The following is a 20,361-nucleotide window of genomic DNA, read 5'->3' on the forward strand; positions in this document are numbered from 1 at the left end:
TTCACCCACTATTGCCTGCTACGCACTTTCACTTTCATCAAACTCCACAAAATCCACCGAGTTAAAGATCATAAATTCACTTTCACCTGATTCTCCTGTATCGCTCTGCCTGCATCCAAGTTCTCTAAAGTTCTCTCTTGCTGGCAGGGATGGTTGCTGACGCCCTGCTCTGGTCCAAAAGCCCGGAGCAGAGGCGCCCCGCAGTCCGGAGCAAACTCAGGCTTCGGGGGGGCTCAATCCTTCAGCCGCCAGAATTTTGGCTCTGGCAGCCCCGGAGAGCTCTACCCCTACCTGGGTGCTCACCCCCTCCTCTTCTCCCAAGGAGCGGGCTTCCGAGCCGTCAAAACAGCTGATCGGCGCTGTTTTCGGCGGCTCTACGGAGACGACGGGGCTGACAGCCAGAATGGCTGCCTGCGGCGAAGCCTTGCCACCCGGAAGTCTCAACCCTAGAAGTTTTTAAGAAATGGTATAGGGTACAGGTATAGGACTATTGTCTGAAATGGTATAAGGTTTCCTGCCTGAGCAGGAGGTTGGACTACAAGACCTTTAAGATCCCTACCAACTCTGTTATTCTCTTATTCTGCTATGAACTACAAAAATGCAAAATCTCTTAAGCTATGTCACCAGACACTTTGAAGGATGTCAGATGGCAAGTAAATCTAGATTAGCACTCTTATTTCATCCAAATATTATCCCTCAGCCTCTCTTGGTAATGAGTTCTGCTGAAGTCATACATAGTTATTGCTACTACTATAATTACCACTACTGCTGTTGCTGTTAGCATTGTAGTAGTATCAGAGTGTTCTAGGCATTCATATATGATTAAATCCACCACTGAATTTTGGCTTTTGCCAAATTAAGTCCAGAGATGATGACATAGATAGGGGTGACGTAGATAGGATGGTATAAAAGACTGCAGAATGAACATTTAAAAAATCCTTATAATGAAGGAGTAGATGGAAGCGAACAACCTCAAGTCATAGGACATCCGCCTATGATTAGCAAGGCATCCTTTTTCTTCAATAGATAAATAGGTATTTTTGTGAGTAAAGGCAGTGACAATATAGGCCACGAAGTGCAATTCTATCAGGGTTATTCAGAAGTAAGTCTCACTGAATTTAAAGGGAGGAGCTCTCTAGTAAGGGAATTTAGAATTGTTGCACCCTAAATATCTGTAGTAGTTTACTGTACTAGCCTGAAGGCAGCATTTGCCTGCATTCCTTTTGTCAACTGTTACAACAGTCCTTTAACATTAAGAAACTGGATCCTCCTTTGGTAAACCCTTTGTCTTCATAAAACTGAGCACGGCTGTATGCTGAAAAGTTCAGAGGAATTCTTAAACCTGCTAGCATTTTCAATGAATCCATCTCTAGATAGATGCCTAATGTGCAGAGGTAACGCTCTTGCTCTCTCCCCTACTCCCCCACCTCCTTTTAAAAAGTTTATCTCTGGTCTTAAAATGTAAAAGTAATAGGCCATTTAGTAATGGGAGGACTACTTTCCAAAGCTAAGTGAAAGCCATAATAGATCAAAAGAAATGGAATGTGTTATGTATTGGGCTTTTGGTACCCCACCACGTGCGTTGCTGGAGAGCTAACGGCTCTCCAGCAACCCAGACAGGCCATCTCCGGTCCTGATTTGTGGATAAAATGGGAAAAGGTTTAAGAGTTGTTAGTTTATATTTATTAATACACTGAAGGTAGTTGTATTTCACTGGGGCTTCAGGGAACTCTTCCTCCCATTGTTATCCACACAATCACCCTGTACCGTTAAGTAGGACTGGAGATTTCTCCACCTCCTTATCAGCTGGCTGAAAACCATCCTGGCTTGACATTTGCTATCTTCTTCTTTTGCTTCAGGGTCAGGTTGCTGTGGCCATCTGTCATTCTTCCAAGGGGCTGGTGACAGAATCTAAGAGATTTTGCATTATTATGGTTGGTAGCATAGGCAACCAGAAGTCGATACTGGATTTGGCATTTTTGTCCAGCTACTGAGTCCTTCCCAAGGACCTGGGATAGGCAGATGTTGTGATTTAATAATATTAAAGGTACTGTCACAAGATGTGAGCTGTTCCAGATAAAGCTGCCTTTTGCAATTGACCGATGGTTATTTTGTCAATGCCGATGGTGTTCAAGTAGTGCTCCGGTTGTTCTGGGATTGCAACCAAGGTACCTATTACTGTTGGTACTATCTTGGTTTTCTTTTACCACAGTTGTTCTGCTACCATTTTGTGATTTTCTCCAGTTTCTTCTATTCTACTGCTTTCAAGTATTGCAATGTCCACTATCCAGACTTTTTTTCTTTTTTTTATTAACAATTCTTAAGTCTGGTGTATGTGCGGTGACGGCAGATGCTTGTCTATTGTTTGCTTCTCTATCCATTACTTTGCCTATTTTGTAGTCCCACCAGTTCTTGCTTGCAGGCAAGCGGTACTTCTTGCAAGTATTCCAATGCACCCTTGTTGCTATTTTGTCATGCTGTTGTTTGTAGTCAGTCTGTGTGATCTAATTGGATGGTTCATTGTTTCTTCAATTTCTTTGCAGAGATGGCATATCCTATCTGTTGCTGTCTTTTCAATTTTGGCTTTCTATGCATTGTTCTTAAGGCTTGGTCTTGTGCCTGTGTCTCTTTTTCAACTTTCCTTTTCTTAGCCCTTGCCAGGTCTTGCTGTTATCTGCTTCACTTGTTAGTTTTCAACTAAATGCAGTAGGATTGTATCAGCTACAATACCAGTAAGCAATTGAAAGTTGTTGGTAGGCAGATAATTGGCCTATAATTGCCTGGGACTGCCCCTTTTATTGGATCTTTCATTGCTAGATGTTTTTCCAGATGTTAAATCTTTGATTTCACTTCCTTGCACTAGGTGAAACTACGAGGGCAATTTGGAAATAAATCTCCATTTGGTTATCAATGGCAGACACTCGCAGATACAGAACTTTTATTATAGACATTAGAAAAATACAACATTACATTACTTTTCAACATTACATTACAACATTACCTTACTAATCGCCATTCAAATTGAGGTACTTGTCATAACGTTTTACAAGGTTTGAAATTCCTTAGTAGTAATTGCTTGGTGCCCAATCTGGGCTGGGGGGGGGGGGAGGAACTGCTTCAAAAGTTCTTGGGTGCATCTAGCAGTATGCGGGGGAGCATTATCATGAACCAACACCACACCGGAAGTCAGCAAACCCCGAGGCTTGTTATGGATGGCTCATTTGTGCTTTCATAACGTTTCATAGTAGACTTATCAGTTGATGGTTGAACCACGCTCCATGAACTTCACCAGCAGTACTCCTTTCACCCCAAAACCATGCAGTTTGTCTTCACCTTGGTCTTCTTTGTCCCTTTCTCCATCTGTTCCACTATTACTACAAATTCTTTCATTTCTACTTTATTTTTCCTTTTCCACCTCCTTTATCCAAGTTGCATTCTTTTTCTACTTCTTTGGGTAGTCCCTTAGCTGCACACACAGCCGTACTGTTTTTTCTTTGTCAGATGTTGACCAGTTCATTGCAGTATCTCCATTGATGAATTGGTAGAAACATTTCTGACTGGAGATTCTGCCTGTAGACTACAATTTGAGCTTCATTTCTGCTGATTTTCTTGGATATGGGTATAGATATAGATGTAGTTATTTGCTGATTTATTATTTCTAGTGCTTCCTTGATCTTCCTTATTACAAGGAGATATTTCTTGATCATGCATTCTTTGATCTTCTTGTTCTTCAGCTTCTTTTCTTTCATCTGTTTTAGCTTGCTTGCATCTGATCTTGGCACGCTAATCATATTTTCCAACCTAGTCTTACATTTTGGTGATGTACTATTTGGCTTTTTATTGTTGTGTTTTGATTTTGCACCCAAGATCTTCAGATATAACTGCAGCTGCACTATATATTATTTGGTTTATTTCATGCAGTTTACTGGTGCCTATATTATTTAAATGTTATTGATTAAATTTATATCCCACTAAATGTTTGTAGTTATCTCATTGTCTCAGTTTGTACTTACCTCACCTTTATGTCTGTATAAAGAGAATAAAATGAACCTTACAATAATGATTTATATAATAATCCTTATAGAATCCAGCCAACTTTAGCTGATTTAAAAAATGTACACTTAACATTAAATCTTTTCTATCACAACCGAGTCAAGCTTAATTCTGATGATTTCTTGGACACAATTATACAGTCTTCTTGGCAGAAAAATAGCTGACCATTGCTTTTTCTGTTAAGACTGGCTAGCAGAAGAAAAGAAAAATGAAGGACTACAGATCTGTAATGGAACCAGCACTTTTTAACTTTGCTTTTTTGTTAGGTATATGTCTGTGGCCTAAGTAGTTGGGTTGGCAATATATATGAACTACGATTGTATCCTTGGTATAGAACTGTAATGTATCACTTTAACTATGTAATGCATCATACCTTCTAATGATTGGCCAGCGCTGTTTCCTATGGCCATAAGAGGGAGCTAGAGACATAGCTTCTCTCTCTCTATTACGTTCACTCTCACTTGCTGTTACTTGCTGTTTATCGTGGTTTGTGGGTTTGCTACTGTTTTGCTAAACCTGTAGAACTGTGTTTGACTTACGGACTGGTAAGAAGACTCTGTATCGGATAATCCTTGGACTGTTGTTATCTGCTATCTTTTTCATTACTCGTGTATGACCTTGGACTGTTTTTCCCTGGACTGTGCTACTGTATTGTCTTATCCCACAAGTAGACTTTTGTACACACCTCAGTGTATCTGTGTGGTTGCTGGGTAAACTTACAGTAACTACTCTCAGTATCCTCTTTTTTTGTGCAAGCTCTCTTTCACTCAAGAGTTGCTCTGCTCATCCTTGTCATTTTTAATTTTTTATTTATGAGTAAGCAGTGAACTTGAATAAGGAAACCAAGATGATCTTGGGCCTTTAAAAAAAACCTGGAACATTTGGTCTCTTTAGCCTGAAAAGAAGGTGATTGAAGAGAAATGATTGAAATGTGTTAAATTGTGTACTGTATAGCAAATCTGAAAAAGGATTGTCAAAAAGGAAACATTTTTCTCCCTTTCTGAAAACACTAGGATCAGACATGTTCCAATGAAACTGATTGGATGGAGATTTAAAACAAATAAACAAAGATACTTCTTCACAAAGTACATAATAACATGTGAAATTCATGCCACAAAGCACAACTTTAAAAAAAAATTGAATAAATTCATTGATAACAGGTCTATTACATGTTATTAGTCTTAAAAATTAGCATCAGCTTTGGTTGAGGGCAGGGTGCCACTAAACCAGGTGCAGGTAAACAACAGAAAGTTTATCTCCAGCCCCTTCTTCCAAACTACTTAGTATTATATGGTCAGCCATTGTGAGAAGCAAAATGGCGAACCAAGTTGAAGCCAGCAGTACTAATCTTATGTTCTTGTCGGAGATGACCAGGCTGAGCCTGAGGGAGGGGTCAAATGCATCAACAGTCTCAGACCTTTGTATCCACAAGAGATTTAAGTCTAGCCCACCTTGAGTTCTGTTGACTCTTATCTACTGCCAATTTGCTTTGGCTGTTAGTTCAGATTCTTGTAGAGAGCTTAAGTTTGCAATAATCCTTCATATTCATCTGAACTGCCCGGACTCTTGATTTCCTGTGCATGACAGTTCCTTAGGTACAGCCATCGAGTTGAGCCTCTCCATCAAAGGTAGCGTCCTAAAGTAACAGGGAAATGGAGCTTTATGCTACTTGGACCTTTTCTGTGTTTAACGTATGATCAAGATATGGAAAATTATCTGATGGTATTTTCTCCACCCATCCCCTCTGGGAAATCAAAATATTAAGATTTCAACACTTGGAGTGACGGGCAGATGATTTCTAAACAAACTTGGCTTCTCCAAAATGGCCTCAGGTGACCAAAAAATGTAAAATCATGTAGTTCAAAAAAAAAAAGTTTATTAAGAAATGAAGTGAGGAAGAAAACCTTCCCTAGGAAAGATAATAAAACAGAGAAGCCAATATATATGCAAACTTCATCCTTTGTGAATTCTAAATTACCGCAGGCCAGCATAAATGGAAAGAAAAGATCCTAGCAGGCTATAGATTCAAGGGACCTTCAGGTCTGGAGATTTTTTTAAAAAACATTGATGGGATTGCATTTTCATAGACATATCTGAAATGTAACTTGGGGGTTCCCCCTGGACCTGCAGGAAATGGCATCCATGACCTGGAGGGCTTTTGCCCAGAAACATGTTGTATGTGCTCCTTATGCCCTACTCAGGTCACTCATGTCTTTGTCACCTCGTGTTGAGATTATTACAAGGTGCGTTACACTGAAGGTCACTCAGGAGGTACAACTGGTCCAGAATGCAACAAGTGCCCATTCATTCATTCATTCATTCATTCATTCATTCATTCATTCATTCATTCATTTTCTATGGCTGCTGATCCCAGTCAGTGGCTATTGGTTGTTTACAGTTCAGAAATGGCATAATTCAGGATGCCGGCTCAGTTTCCTGATATCTCCATGGCTATGTCCCTCCAATTACGTTTGCCTATCTTAGGTCTGGCCGTCTGTTCCAGACGGCACCTGGAACATGGTGGCATGTTCCAGGTAGCATCAGTGAGACTTTGGAGCAGTGCCTTTTCTGTAGCTACTCTCACTGTTTGAAAAGGCATCCCTTCCAAAGCATGCATGGCCTAAGTTACTCTGCCATCACTTAGGGAAGGGCTCAAAATGTAGATTTTTCAGCAAGCCTGAGGGAAGGGTGATTGGTGATCCTCACTGCCACTTGATTTTAATGGTGTTTCCCTTTCCCAATACGGTAGTTTGATATGGTTTTTATTTTGGGTTTCACGCTCACTTTACCCTTTTAATGCTTGTGCACCACCTACGATCACTTTGGCAACTGAAGTGACAAAGGAAGGAAGGAAGGAAGGAAGGAAGGAAGGAAGGAAGGAAGGAAGTTTAGTTCCTAGTATGGTTGTTTAGCATTAGCTCCAATTATTTGGTTAGAAATGTTTGTGCGGGCTTTTATTTAGGGGGTTAGCAGTAGAGATAGGAAAGGGTTTTTGATAGTAGATGTATAAGTGAGGAGGAAGAAAGGGAGGAGGAGGAGGAGGAGGAGGAAGAGAAGGAATTTGAGAATGAGAGTACGATCTGGATCAGGGGTGTCAAACTCAATTTCATTGAGGGCTGCATCAGTATTGCAGTTGCCCTCAGGGGGCTGGGTGGGTATGGCCAGGGTGGGCGTGGCCTACTGGGTGGGCGTGGCTAGAGTGTGTATGGCCTACTGGGTGGGCATGGCCAGCTCTACATCGTTCGCATCAAGGGTGCCTATGAGGGCCTCGGCAGGAGTGGGACAGATCTGAGGGTCTCTGGCAGAAGGAGGGTCTCTGGGCCAGGGCCAAGGCAGTGGGGGCCGTTCCCTCACTGTTTCCAGGATGGCTTCGCGGGCCACATGAAACCACTTCGCGGGCCGGATTCAGCCCCCAGGCCTTGTGTTTGACATGTCTGATCTGGATGATTTGCTGCAATGGAGAAAACTGTCATGGAAATTGGATGCAAGAAAGTGGAGGAAACGAAAGAGAGAACAAGGAAACCAGCTGCACAGAGACTGACTTTGCTTTCCTACCCATTGCAAGGCTGCTGAAAGATCCCTCTGCTAGCGGTTCACTGGAGCAGGTAGAGTTGCTCATGCCTCCAAGAAGATGGATCACCGGAGGGCATAGAAGGTGAGTCAGAGCCAGTGACTGTGAAGGAGGCCAGTGAAGGATAGGAAACAAAAGCCAAGCCCTGAGCTTTAGGGGGACTGGTTTAATCAGGGGCTCCATTCAGAATCCTCCCCAGTTCTACAAATAAACATACTTCATGAAGCTCAGCTGGGTAGGAAATGCTGCAGCTACAGTACACTGATGGTCAGAGAGGGAGAATCCTAATGATGTAATTCTGTAGGAAGCTTCCAGGCCCAATTCAAAATGCTGTACCGGTATGTTAACTTTAATGTAGAGAACCATAGAGTTGACCATGGAAAAACTATGGTGCAGGGATAGCGTAAACAACACCTACACAAGTATAATTGAAGCCCAGCAAACAAAGAAAACATTAGGAAGAAATTCAAACTGGCTTTACCTGGGTATAGTATAAGCTGGAGGAGAAGGGAAAATGCAGCCAGGTTTTCAAAACTGTGTTAATACAACCTAAATCAACAGAGTCCCAATCAAATTTTCTGGTCTGACCCACCTTGAAGGGCTGATATTTAAAGTTCTACATGAAACAAAATTAGCTTAAACTCTCAACCCAAAATTCTCAAGCAGCTTAAGAATGAGATAGAAAAATAGGGGAAAATGACATTTAGGAAATGTTAGGTTGTGTCAGTGATGGCCATGGTCCCAATCTCAGATCCATACACTAATTCACGAATAAAGGAAAATATACACGTCCCAGGTTCATGTTGCAGAATCCAATCTGAGTAGGTCAGTGGACCAAAGGTTTATTCTTCCAAGCTTTTGGGCTCATGCCTGAAATGTTCTAGACTAGAGAGATCTTCGGTGATGATGAGCCTGAAATCATGGAAGATTGTTCTTCCTTTGGTGCCGGTGATCAACTCAGATTGGATCCTATAATTAATTCAACACACAAATAACTAGTACACACTGGTAACTCCTGAACAAGATTAATACTCTGTAGAAAAGAAGCACTTCACATTTACGTTCGTCATCCTGTGAATATATGAAGTAGTACAGTATGCGACAGCCATCATATAACAGTGTTTCAGATTTTAGATATGGACTGGAAGACCCAGGTTCAAACCATGGAAACTTTGGTTCAGGCCACTCCCTCGGCCTATTTCAGTAGGCTGTTCAGGTGGAACATTTGGCGCAAAGGTGAGATATGATTTATCCAATGAATAAATGATATTGATTTCAAATAAAGTATTCATTTCCATACATTGCCATGACTTATGAGGCCACTGTTAAAACCATTGTCCACCATTAGTCAAAGCCATCCAGGAACATTCAATAAATTTGTCGAACTACGGTAGACACAACAATCTGTGCAGGAAGGGAACGGTTATTTTATATTACAGGTTTTGATTATAGGTGGTGTTCAGCTTTACTTAAATATCTAGTTATTTAACAGCTGGTATGAGTCAGCCGGATAGAGGATTAGGGGGTTTTTTTTAGTTGTTGTTTTTTTAATTGTGGTTTTTAAAAATGCTTTAATCATGAGCCACAATAGGAGAACAAGTTTGGTCACATCAAATAATTTTGGTTCTCCCAAATCTGCTGAACACTGCACCATTGCTTAGAGTCATGACAAGCAAAATGCCCAGTACAGTTCATCACTCAGTAAAGCTGTTTTAAGTATCTTGTCCAAAGATGAAATTGACCTTGCAAGAACAGACCCTGATTCATAAGTAATTTGAAAAACTTCAGCTACTTTCTATCTTCTTGTATTGCTTATCTTGGGCAAGATAACGATTTATGTATCTGCTAGACACTTGAGTTTGTTACGCTGTTGGGAAGGCACCTCACATGTAATCCAAACAGAATTCTCTAATTTATAATACTGACTTCTGGGTTTATTAGGCACTGGCAATCTCTGATTAGATGGTGACAAGGATGGTAAAAATGGTGATGATATTCTGGATGTCCAGATTTAGGATGTCCAGAATCAGTTCTGCTTCTCAGAAGCCAGTGGGATTCCTAGAAGTCATCTAGTCCAACCCCTTGCTCAAGCAGGAGACCCTATAGTACCATTCCAGACAAGTGGCTGTCCAGTCTCTTCTTAAAAGCCTCCAGTGATGGATCACCCACAACTTCTAAAGGCAAAGGTAAAAGGTAAAGGTTCCCCCGCACATGCGTGCTAGTCGTTTCCGACTCTAGGGGCCAGTGCTCATCTCCGTTTCAAAGCCGAAGAGCCAGCGTTTGTCCGAGGACTTCTCCGTGGTCATGTGGCTGGCATGACTAGACGCCAAAGGCGCACGTAACGCTGTTACCTTCCCACCGTAGTGGTCCCTATTTTTCTACTTGCATTTTTACGTGCTTTCGAACTGCTAGGTTGGCAGAAGCTGGGACGAGTAACAGGTGCTCACTCTGTTACGCGGCACTCGGGATTCGACCCGCCAAACTGCCGACCTTCTGATCGACAAGCTCAGCGTCCTAACTCACTGAGCCACCACGTCCCTTCTAAAGGCAAGCCCTTCCACTAATTGTTCTCACTTTTAGGAAATTTCTCCTTAATTCTAGGTTGCTTATCTCCTTTATTAGTTTCCATCTATTGCTTCTTGTCCTGCCTTCAGGTGCTTTGGAGAATAAGTTGACCCCCTCTTCTTTGTGGCAGCCCTTGAGATATTGGAACACTCCTATCATGTCGCCCCTAGTCCTTCTTCTCATTAAACTAGACATACCAAATTCCTGCAGAATAAAATTAAAACATTGAGGGTAGAGCTAGGAATTTATTGTCATCTATCCAATATTTTACAAAATATGAAATAATTTTTGAATGAACACTGATCCACCAAGTGAAAGCATGAACATTTTCCTTAACTGTATGATCATCCTGTATGTCTTACCAGCTTGAGAGAGGAATTCAATTATTGTTCAGTTTTTCTCCATTAGGCTTCCCATTTTAAAGCCACACTGAATTATACCACTTGGGAGGCTGAATCATTTATCTGGATTTTCTTCCCAGAAGCATACATGGCACTAAACCTAATGTCTTTCTGGCAGAGATTTCATTTTTAAAAAACATGCTCAGGTTTTGTAGCATTTCCTCTCTCTTATTATAGCTTTATTAACCATTTATTGCTTTTTTCTTAACCTCTAATAGAGATGAAGAAACACAATACCTACATACATTTTGAAACAATATTTCTGCTGAATTTAACCAATCTAAATGCATACATCAATGTAATATACATTGTGATCTTAAAAACACTATCTATTAGGGAAAGAATAAACAAGGACTTGTGTTAGTTAATGCATCAAAGCAGGAAATATTGAAAAAAAATATTTTTGTCTTCCATGGAAACTAAGCACAATATGGTTATAGATCCAGTAAAATTGGGAAAACTTGCATTCAAAAATACATTTATAATGTAATCCAAAATAATCCAAAATAATCCAAAATATAAGGAAATAAATTATATCTAATTCATTGGGGTTAACTGCCAAATGTAGTAGATGTAGGATACAACTTAAAGAATAAGGAGACCAATTTTTAGAATTTCAGTATTGCTTCCCACATATATTTTACTTTAAACATGTGTGTAAGTATATTTATGTATAATCATGTATTAAAAATTGTAATCACTTTTGTGTAAATATGCAAGATTGCATTTGAGCCATTTAAAATGGTATTACGCTGCCTTCATGTTAAGGTTTTTTATATGACATTGGATTTTTCTTACTAAAAGCAAAATTAAATATACTTTTAAAAGAATATATTTTAATACACAAGTAAATAAATTGCATTCTCTCTTTGCAACGGGAAAAGGGAAAAGAGTAAATAACTTCCAACATAATTAATTCACATGAGGTGCTAAGCAAAAACAGACATTTTCTTTTAATTACATTTACATGATTTTCATGGTATCAGTTATTTGAATTGCCCTTAATTAACTGACTCACATATGAGAGTTTTATCATCACATCTGATAATTCTTTGCGTTTAACTCACTTTTAGCTACCGTTCTTAACAGTGTAAGACTAAAATACACACTCCTCTGCATTCTCAGGTATAATTAAGTTGGCTTTTTTTTCATTAACGAAATACTTTGAAATATCAATATATCTGGATCTGACTCTGAAATCAACATGTGCAACATTTGGAACAAATTAACAGTTTCCCCCACCCCACGCTATTATGAAAAAATAATCTAAAGAAACCTCGATTCTTTAGGCAAGCCTCAGTTCTAGAATAATGTTAAAAAACAGAATGAAAGGGTGAGGAAATCACAGACATAAAATTGCCAGAAATTTCAAGAAAAAATAGCCTCTTACACAACTGAAGCAGAAAACTAGTTCTCCTGAAGGATCAAAATGCAGACTGCAAATATGGTGCAAAGTGAGTTTCATTGGGACTCACTTCTGAATAAAGAAATTTAGGATTCATTCAATAACATATCAGGCAAGAAATAACTTTCTCCCTATGTTTCTCATATTGTGCAGTTTTGCCCTAATGCAGTTAAGTCAGGGTTTCCCAACCTTGCTAACTTTAAGACATGTGGACTTCAACTCCCAGAATTCCATTTGCTGGCTGGAGAATTCTTGGAGTTGAAGTCCACACGTCTTAAAGTTCCCAAGATTGAGAAACACTGTAGTAAGTGTTTATGGAGGAAGCCACCATTTTTTGGGTGTGATTTCATTAAATCAAGCTCTGTCACATCATGTTTCCCACAAATATCTACAGGAAACAATCATTTGGGGTTGTCTTCAGGGATTCCAGTGGAGTTGCTCCATTAAGGATCATGCTAGAGCAGAAGGCTTCAGTCCCAATCTTCAGAATATCCAGTTAGAACTAGGTGAGCCACTGCAAGTCAGCAAAACATAGTAAGTTGATAGACCAACAGTCTAACCTGGATTAAGGGTGTTCTTACAAACATCCATCATTATTTAAGTTTAAGTATTATTTAAGTAACACCATCATTATTTAACTAACACCAGCTGCCTGCAATTAGTGCAGGTTCGAGTCCCACCAGGCTCAAGGTTGACTCAGCCTTCCATCCTTCCAAGGTAGGTAAAATGAGGACCCAGATTGTTGGGGGCAATTAAGCTGACTTTGTAATAATGCCGCTTGGGGGGGGGCGAAAGCCCTAATAAGCAGGCATATACATAGAATGAAGGCTACTGCTAAGCTTGTAAGCCGCCCTGAGTCTTCGGAGAAGGGCGGGATATAAATGGAATTTTAAAAAAAAGTTTTACTTATATTCACTAGTTTTCAAATTTGGGTGGTTAAGGGGCACAATCACTTTTCAAGGTTGAGCTTGGGGGGGGGGGAAACAGGTAGTCCTCAACTTTGTGTTTGTTGTTGTTAGCTGCAAAGTCGTGTCCGACCCATCGTGACCCCATGGACAACATTTTTTTCAGGCCTTCCTGTCCTCTACCATCTTCTGGACTCCATTTAAGCTCACAACTTACAACTGTTTGTTTAAGGACTGTTCAAAGTTACAGCGGCACTGAAAAAGAAACTTATGGCTGTTTTCCTCACTTATGACTGTTGCAGCATCTCCAGGTTTATGTGATCAAAATTCAGACTCATATTTACGACAGCTGCAGTGTCCCAGGATCATGTGATCCCCTTTTGTGAACTTCTGACAAGCAGAGTCAATGGGGAGGCCAGATTCACTTAACAACTGTGTTACTAACTTAACAACTGCAGTGATTCACTTAACAACTGTGGCAAAAAAATTCACTTAACTATTTTGCTTAGCAACGGAAATTGTGGGCTGAATTGTGGTCGTAAGTCAATGACTACCTGTATCTGGATTTAATTTTAAGTTACTTAAATACTATTGTGTTGAGTTAAAAACTAGCAGGCAGGACATTGGGAGCTGCAGCCAAGACTTTTAGGAACCTTAAGTTGGGCTTATGAAGTTAGTGTTACTCCCCCAGTGCCAGGTGGTCAAGAATTCAGAAAACTAGATGATGCCTATGCTCCCTTCCTTCTTCAGAACTTTGGAGCTGTCACTGCTGTTGCTTACTCTGTTTACAATGAACAGAGTAAGAAGAAGCCACTCGCTCACATTTGTGTCAGAAGCACCGAGGGACATCTGGTCGAAAGGATTAGTTGGTAACATCACCATTGTGCATAGGATGGCCAGGTAGAGGCTCCTTTCATGTGCCCATTAATGGGCCCACCAAAGTGGTACCTATCTTACCTACTTGCTGAATGTCAACCCAGTATCCTAACCATATGAGCCACCATAAGAAGGCCTCTACTGACCCCAGTATCCTTCAAGATCCTGAAGGTGAAGATTGACTTACACTACCTTTGTGAATGCCTAAACAATGTGTCACCTTTCTGATTTTGTCACACAGCTGGGGAAAGGCGAGTCATGAAATGCCTACTTTCCTTCCGCCCCCCCCCCCAAAGCCACATACAGCAGGTCACTCAACCGAGCCCATGCATTAAATCATGCTGGGTTCTCCTGAGCAAGTGACTTTATGTCTTTGATCAAGATTTGATTGGCTGTAGCCCAGTGTTTGGACTCCTACCATTAGTCATGCTTTAATAAAGCATTAGTCATTTAACCCAGAGGAGAAATATTTCATAATGAACTGTTAATGAGACAGTGCTTGTCTGTGTTTATTTTGCAACTGTTCTCTTACTTGTTTCTAAGAAATTAATGCAAATGGTATGAAAGGCTACAACGGTTTATCTCTAAGAGTGCTGGAAGTAGGCTCCTGTGGATTGCCATTCAGTAAAGTATCAAATTATTTATTACATGCCATTCCCCCCCACACAACCACAGGCAATGGCTACAAGATATATATTTCGGGGGGGGGGGAAGTCAGCAAATTAACTGTGTGTTAGGGAAAGGAAGGTGTACAGATTATCTTCCTCCTTCGCTCCCTCCCTAGTTATTCATCTGCATATAATACGAAAGTTCACATACAATAAATATTCCCTTTTGCAACCATATAATAAAGGGACGCGGTGGCTCAATGGGTTAGGACGCTGAGCCTGTCGATCAGAAGGTCGGCAGTTTGGCGGCTCAAATCCCGAGTGCCGCGTGACAGAGTGAGCGCCTGTTACTCGTCCCAGCTTCTGCCAACCTAGCAGTTCGAAAGCACGTAAAAATGCAAGTAGAAAAATAGGGACCACGATGGTGGGAAGGTAACAGCGTTCCGTGCGCCTTTGGTGTCTAGTCATGCCGGCCACATGACCACGGAGACGTCCTTGGACAAGCGCTGGCTCTTCGGCTTTGAAACGGAGATGAGCACCGGCCCCTAGAGTCGGAAACGACTAGCACGCATGTGCGGGGGAACCTTTACCTTTACCTTTAATAAAGTACAGTAGGTAAATATGCAAACTTTGAGATGGGGAGATGGGGAGATCTGCATGAGTCAGAGGTTTGGCAATAGAATAAACAGAGAGTTTGGCAAAGTGGAAAAGGAATGAATGATCAGAGAGGTTGTTTTACTTGATACCTGTTGACATTTAATAGGATTTGGCTTCTGAAGCTGGAGAAAAAGCATCACCCTAGACTAGTCCCGGGGCTATAGGGTGTATACTAGAGGCTTCAAGATAGGAGGGTTATCTAAGAGTTGGCAGGTCAAATAATGTTAGTAGAGCAGGCTATGAGTAAAGGAGTAAAGACAAGTTTAATTGAAAGTGCTCTAGAATCTGTCAAGGATAAGAGCTAAACTACAAGGACTACACATTAATGAACAGACCAATCTGATGAGATGAGGTGTTAATTAGTTGGCACAGCCCTGACCTGTGGCTAGGTATTCATTCAGCATATGAACATCACTCCTGAATAACATGACTGTGGATTAAACCACTTTTTTTTGGGGGTGGGGTTGGGGTTGGGGAGAAGGGGAGAATCCTGAAAATCAGCAGAGGCATGTTTCACATATGGTTGACCTTGACCTGACACAACCCATTGTATTTTAAGGGCAGTTAAAAAAAAGTATAGAGATCACTGTGTCTTTGCCTTGCCTTTAACTGTGTGTAACTGGAACTATCAAAATACAGAAGCATTGAATGCCCTGGAACTGACGTTCAATGAAAAACACCTTTGTGATTTGTACCTCATGGTTCATCCGAGGTCATTCACGTCTGCAGTAAACTCCAATGTATGTTTCCAAGTCCTGTGTAGTAAAGGAAAGCCTATGAAATTTAATTTGGCAAGGGATTGTTCAGTGCTTCCCAACTTTGGCACATTCCAGATGGCTGGAATTCCAAAGTAGCTGGGGAATTCTGAAAGCTCAAGTTCCTCTTTGTGGATGTCAGTTGGAAACAGTGGCAATGCTCTCAAAATACAGCCAACCTGTGGTCCTGGTCTTTCTGGAAGCTGGAGAACTCCTGATTCTTCATTATAACATTTCACCCAAAGGAAGTTTGATTTTCCCCTCAAACATGGAAATGATATAAAACTTGGTTTATCGAACCAAAAAAAATCTGATACCAATGAAGGAAAGCAAAGTGTTAATATGGAATTCCACAATACAAAGGATTCTTTTACTCACAATGGGCTCCTTCAAATGATTTTTTTGCAGATGTAGCCACAATGGAGAAACACCAATATCCATAACAATTAAGCAAATGCATCACAAAGACTAAAACAGTTTCACTTACTTTCTCCGACAATCTCATATACTGTATTTAATTGAATGGATAGCTGAAATAGAAACCATTTTGGCATCCAGACAAAAGATAATAACTAAATAAGTAAATACAGTTATTTATTTTACAGCGATAATTAAAGCAGAAGACATAAGAGAAAAAGTTTTATGGGCACTGTTTTATAAGAATTGCTTGGCTTTTTTCTGCTATGAACGTAAGAAACTATCTATCCTTATAGGCTTTCAATGTTCAAAATACATCCGAAAACAATTAATGGACTTGGTTCATTAAAACTATTAATTTCTTATAAAATCATAAAATATAAAAGAATTCAGTATTTGAACTCACATTAAGGGATATGTGCAGTCGTGGGATTCAAATATGTGAACAACAGGTTCTCTGTGTGGATGCCACTTCTGGAAGTCCATTCTGGGCTTGGGCAACAAAAAATTAGCTACCGGTTCTGCCGAACTGGTGCAAACCAGCTGAATCCCACCACTGGATATGTGTTGTAATAGCCACATGTAAGTTCTTTTAGCCTCAGATTATTCTTCAAGTTAAGAACAGCCTTTTCAAGAAGACCATATTGAGGATAAGTATAAAATATTGAGGGAATGAGAGCTGGATTTAAATATTACCTTTTCTACTGATAGAAGAGAATATTTGTAGCTAAAGGTTGAAATGAGGAGTCCTTGGTGCTTTCTGAGCTTGGTCATTTTCTTGCAAACGTTTCCTTACCAAACTAGGCAATATCATCAGTGTTAGAAACCCCATTCCTTTTTAGAACTGATAATGTTATCTAGTTTGGTAATGAAACATCTGCAGAAAATCTGCAGAAAAAGAAGAGGGGGTCAACCTATTTTTCAAAGCACCTGAGGGCAGGACAAGAAGCAACGGATGGAAACTAATCAAGAACAGAAGCAACCTAGAACTAAGGAGGTATTTCCTGACAGTGAGAACAATTAATCAGTGGAACGACTTGCCTAAAGAAATTGTGGGTGCTCCAGCACTGGAGGCTTTTAAGAGGAGACTGGACAGCCACTTGTCTGAAATGGTATAGGGTCTCCTGCTCAAACGGTCCAAGATCCCTTCCAACTTGGTTATTCTGTTAAAATCACCAAGCTCAAGGGGTACCGAGGATCCCATACCTTTTTATCTTGATTATGGAAAAAGGCAGTAGAAAAGTAAAGTGGTATAGAGCAAGTTAATCAAGAGGAAAAGTCTTTTGAGTAATGTTTCATACGTCTGTATATTCCTCAGTAAAATCATCATTGTTTTAAGACACCTTGGGAGTCCTCCTATATTCGCGGCTTACTTTGGAAGACCATATAGTGGCTGTGACTAGGGGGGCCTTCGCCCAGGTTTGCCTGGTGCACCAGTTGCGGCCCTATCTAGACCGGGATGCCCTGTGTACGGTCACTCATGCGCTCGTGACCTCTCGTTTGGACTACTGCAACGCTCTCTACATGGGGCTTCCCTTGAGGACCACTCGGAGGCTCCAACTGGTACAGAATGCAGCCGCGAGAGTTGTGTTGGGAGTCTCCCGATACTCCCATGTTACACCTCTGCTCCGCAAGCTGCATTGGCTGCCAGTTGTCTTCCGAGTGAGATTCAAGGTTTTGGTAATGGTTTTCAAGGCCCTACATGGCATGGGTCCGGAGTACCTCGCGGATCACCTGCTGCCGGCGTCAACTTCCCTCCGCCCTGTGCGCTCCCACAGAGAGGGCCTCCTCAGGGTGCCACCGGTCAGAGAATGTCGTCTGGTGGCCCCCAGGGGGAGGGCCTTCTCTGTGGGTGCCCCGGACTTATGGAATCGGTTGCCGGTTGAGCTCTGGACGACGCCCAACCTTCGCTCCTTCCGACGCGATCTGAAGACCTATTTATTTGAACAAGCCGGCCTGGCCTGATGGGGGATGAGGTGGGGTTTTTTATTGTGGTTTTTTACATTATTATTTATTGTTTTAGCTTGGGCTTTGTATTTAATTCTTTTTTAACTTTTGTACCTTGTATTTTATATGTGCCCTGTTCACCGCCCTGAGTCCTTCGGGAGAAGGGCGGTATACAAATATAATAAACTATAACTATAACTAAAACTTCTCTCACCTTTCCTTAATTCTCAAACCTGCAATACCACATCTCACTGCCAGTTTTGTTCAAAACCAGTGATTCTCGCACAAATCTTACTCCATGTTTTTGAAGGTTCCAGATGGACTAATGTAAATCAAAAATGCAAGATTCCACACACAAAGACTCCACTGTTTTGAAAGAAAACTACATTGATGGGAGTTTCAGTTAGTAGCAATAGTAGTAATTTTAATTATCCTGCAAAACAACCCTTGGCAAAATGTTCATTCTGAGATAACAGAGGGCTTCTGTTCATGAGTCAGTCATTTTCCTATTAGCAGCTTGTAGTATTTTCCAAAGCCCTACAACCATTCTAAAACAGAAGTCAGGATGGATTTTTTTTATTCCAGTTATGCTAAGTTAATACTATGAAGGCACTTCCTGAAGAAAGCAATTACTTAATGGTCAACATGACAGGTCTATTCAACACTATTCAGATTTGCTAACTACCTTCAGTTGCACAGCACTCTCATTTCTGTTGGCGTTCTATACCATTAAAACTTATTTTATGCTTCCTTAATTCTTTATTTTGCATTTAGGACTGGACTATTCTCCCACGTTGAAATCATTAGAATTTATTGCATTTTTGCTACTTTCCAAATAAATTACTCTTCAATACCTTGATTTCATGTGTTTTATGTATATGTCAATAAAAACTCTTCTAAGAGAAAAAGATTGTGATATGTAAGATACATGGGATCATTTCCCAAAAGGTACTTTTGAGCAAAGTTTCAAGATTCTGTATCAGGAAGTGACCTTTAGTTTGAACAACGTGATAAATTTATCTGCTAATTTTTGTTATGTTCCAGGCCAAAAGTCACAAAATGAATGTGGAGTTTTGCCACTGGGCAGTTCCTTTGACCTCTTGGTGGATTAGTCACAGCTTTCATTTTCTAATCATTAGCTTGGTTCCCTTGCCAAGCAGCTGTGAATAGACCTAGAGTACCTTTAGGATATTTGTAGGCTACCAAGCTCTGCCAATCTCCAGAAAATCTGGGCTGAAGAACAGGCTCAAATTGGAAGATTGCCACTCATTCGTAGGCTTTATAAAGCCCTAGTAAGACCAACCTTGAATACTGCAGCCAATTTTGGTCACCATATCACAAAAAAGATGTTGATGGTCTGGAAAAAATTCAGAGAAGAACAACTAAGATGATCAAAGGCCTGGAGACTAAACTGTACGAAGAACGGCTGCGGAACTTGGGTTTGGCCACTCTAAAGAAAAGAAGAAATAGGGGAGACATGATAGCAGTATTACAGTATCTGAGGGGCTGCCACAAAGAAGAGGGGGTCACGTTATTCACCAAAGTACCAGAGGGCAGGACAAGAAACAACCATTGGAAACTGATCAAAGAGAGAAGCAACCTGTCAGGAGAAACTTCCTGACAGTGAGGACAATCAACCAGCCCCCAGAAATCGTGGGCGCTCCATTGCTGGAAGTTTTTAAAAAGAGACTGGACAATCACCTGTCTCAGATGGTATAGGTCCTCCTGCTTGAGTAGGGGACTAGAAGACCTCCACGGTCCTTTCCAGCTCTATTCTATTCCAGGATCTTTTTCATGGACAGGATGATTCACAACAAAAATGGGAGTTTGAGAACAATCTTCACCAACCTGTCATTCTTAAGATCTACTAAGCCAGGAGTATCAAACTCAATTTCATTGAGGGCTGCATCAGCATTGTGGTTGCCCTTGGGGGGGGGTGTGGACAGTGGGGGCGCAGCCTACTGGGTGGGCATGGCTGGAGTGGGTGTGGCCTACTGGGTGGGCATGGCCAGCTCTACATCATTCACGTCAAGGGTACCTATGGGGGCCCACTCCCTCTCCATGTAAGGAGACCTGGCTTTGTATCCAAAGCTTCCTTAGCAATAGGATGGAAGACCCCCAGGATAGTCCAAGAGGAGGGGGCAAGGGGATGGTGAAAGGGCATCAGAGAAGGACTAAGGCAGGACTTCCCTCAGACCCTA

The sequence above is a fragment of the Vipera ursinii genome (genome assembly GCF_947247035.1).
Source record: "Vipera ursinii genome assembly, chromosome: 2".
Lineage (NCBI taxonomy): Eukaryota > Metazoa > Chordata > Lepidosauria > Squamata > Viperidae > Vipera > Vipera ursinii.